Source organism: Triticum aestivum, chromosome 5D (assembly GCF_018294505.1).
Source record: "Triticum aestivum cultivar Chinese Spring chromosome 5D, IWGSC CS RefSeq v2.1, whole genome shotgun sequence".
Taxonomy (NCBI): Eukaryota; Viridiplantae; Streptophyta; class Magnoliopsida; order Poales; family Poaceae; genus Triticum; species Triticum aestivum.
In genome coordinates this window covers 520328626-520331596 of record NC_057808.1, presented here as the reverse complement: position 1 = coordinate 520331596, position 2971 = coordinate 520328626, and the positions used below count along the sequence as shown (strand labels likewise).

Genomic DNA, 2971 nt, shown 5'->3' with positions numbered 1-2971 from the left:
CAAGAGTACAGTACTAAAATGCAAGATAGCAAAAAACAGAAGTATTAGTAAAAACATTTAGCCAGTTAGATGGCTAGATATCAAGAAAAGTGGCAACAATGTTTTTTTTTTTAGAGAAAAATGGCAACAATGTTAGGTGCAAGCATTTGGAAGTAGCTGTGTGATCTGATACAACACCCCTTCATTATTATTTTTTGCATATTCCCGCAAAAAAAAGTACAATATTTTATCTTATTTTTGCATAAGCAATGAAGCTAACATAGAGAGTATTGCCCCTAAAAATAGAAAATCTTGGTAAAAGTGAATGAGTTATAATAGGGCAAAAATATTGATAGATAAAGCACAAGAAAAATCTGACTGCAGTCCCAGTTGGGGAAGTAACTCTATATGCTGCAATAGGTAGGGCAAACATGAAACACCCGTGTTTTCTTATATTACACCTAGCTATGTGATCCAATAGATATAATATTGTTTCAACCCTTGCTGGTTTGCATAAGTTGTATTTTTTTAAGCTCCACAATTTTCAACAAAAGAAATCATACTCTCAGATCATTCTATAGAATAGGTTCAGGACATCTGGCACTTCTGCAATAGTTTGAGTAATGCATGCAAACATCCCTAGAAGATATGACACACAGAACGAAATACAGAATCATTCATTTGTCCCCGCACACGCATTATCTCACGGAATAGATATGATCTGGTACAAATAGAATCCTGCCAAGCACACGCAACGCACAAGAGGCATCAAAGTACATGTATTCACATGCATACAGTTGCACTATCTGAAAGAGGTTATATGCTTTGAGTTTCAATCATAAATAATAGGACATTTCATTGCATGAATAAAGCGTAGTGTTTTTTGTTACGGCATGGAGACTACAGAGAGCATGTAGGAGGGAGAACAAATATCTCTATGGAAGAAAAACATTACACACAAACATCTCCGTGGTGTATGAAAAATTGGGAATCATGGCTTTAAAGATATGAACCTATCTTGGCATGGATTGAAAATTCTTGGCAATGCGGATAAGTATCAGAAAATTGTGCTCCATAAGAATCTTGTGTACTATAAATGTAAAAGATCACTCTTCGGTAAAGAAAAACAATGCATTTAGTTATCACCATTTACGAATATCACATAGTTACAATTCAACCAATTAAACTGAATGAAAATTGGTAACTTGGAAGTACCTAGTACTAGCACGATCCAAGACATGTCAAAATATATGCGATGAGTGTTCTATTATTGTATTCCTGAAATTGTGTTGGATATCATATTCAACTGTGTGCTATGTATTTCCGCTTGATAGAGATGATTATAGGTCTTCCACATCTTTAGTATTGATTGGTAGAAGAGGTTAACAAGTAGTTTTTCTAATAAATACTTGATGAAGTCATATGTCTAGTGAACCAAGCGAAAATAATAAAGAGCAAGTTACTTCTCTGATAAGAACTTTTCGGAACTAATTCAAATGCTTATTGATGTAAAGAACCATGCCTATATTTCCATGTCACGCCTAAAAGAAAAGCAATCCGAAGTGACATGGGCATAGGCCTGGCTCTTTCAAAAAGAAGCGGAAGAAAAATAAAAATAAAAGGACGGTGTAACTTGCTCGTCTTAAAGACGGGTGAATTATTACGTAGAGTTGAAACACGTCTACTAACCGATAGATAGTAATGTGTGATTATTTATATAACTAGAAGATACCCCGCGCGTTGCTGCGGGAACATACTGTGATTTTTCTTAGCGGTACATAGCAAAACTTATGAACAGTGTATCGGTACATTAGCATGCCAAACTACTTAAGGAGACAATATAGTACATGTGAGAGGAGGTAAGGAGAAGAAAACATAAAACAATGGGTACATCGCGAAAGCTTTTGCTTCTAAACTTGTACATACAATTAACTTTTCTATTGAGCATACAAACAAATTCCCAATTCTATTTCAAATTCACCATTCTATTTAGGGTCCCTTCTATTTACTATGAATGGCTATATAGTCGAGAAGGTCTTCCACTTGTCAACTCCCCAGAACAACAACAAATATAAAATAACTAAAAATGTATAAACTTAGTTACAAAGCAAAGTCGCACGCAAACACCATGAGGAAACCATAAATATGTCATCTTGAGTAAACCATAGTTTGAAGCAAAATAGCATGTTTGGACGACAATCTCTGACAAAGTAGCTGACACATTCTTATTCAATTGCAAAAATGGTGATGAGAGAAACATGTGTACTTTTGCATATTAGAAGAGGGCAACATGGATCACTCATAAGTTATTAGTTGCTCAAGCGTAATTTTTATTACATGTATATGCTACTGTACTACCTTTTGTGAGATATAGAAATTGGACTTGATGCAATAGTTTTTGGATACAAATTGTGCGATCATGAGAACAGAACATGTTGTTTGCATACTTCTCCAGATAACTCCAAAGTGAATAATTGTATTCACAGCAACTGAAACATTAATGTTAATGAAAAAATATCATAATAACATGGGATTACCTGGCCCGGTGACTTGAGAATCAATAATGTAAAAAAATATGGTGAGCACTTAGAATAAACAATCTTACTTCATATAAATTGACGACCCTAGACGGTTGAATGCCAATGTATTTTTTTCTTTCATTTCTTGTTGAATCCAAAAGAAATCAAGATGAACATGCCCTCAAACAAATGCAAAGTATGACACCCATGTGAGCCATGTGTCGGATCCCCTATTGTTTAAACCTGCAATCAAGATAAACATGGTTTAAACCATGCACTTTTTCCTGAATGTGCCAAAACAAAATTCGCGTCACAATCCAAAAAGACAGCGTCAGAATGCAGAGCACAAAAGCCAATTATATATATATTCGGAACATCAATATTAGGAAAGTAACATTGGCTGACAAAAAAAATCAGCGGCTTAGCTTAACTGCTGTAGGTACTCTGGCGGCATAGCAGCTAGAAAACATATT

The 2971-nt window shown here is 34.9% G+C and overlaps 1 long non-coding RNA gene across 1 annotated transcript in view; it reads right to left on the bottom strand.

Moving 5' to 3' along the window:
- Positions 1–1838: 1838 nt before the first annotated feature.
- LOC123125928 (uncharacterized) overlaps positions 1839–2971 on the bottom strand; it is a 2576-nt gene continuing 1443 nt past the window's right edge. The window contains exon 4 of the long non-coding RNA XR_006461517.1: positions 1839–2741. This is a non-coding gene — a long non-coding RNA (uncharacterized lncRNA). The remainder of the gene's footprint in view (positions 2742–2971) is intronic.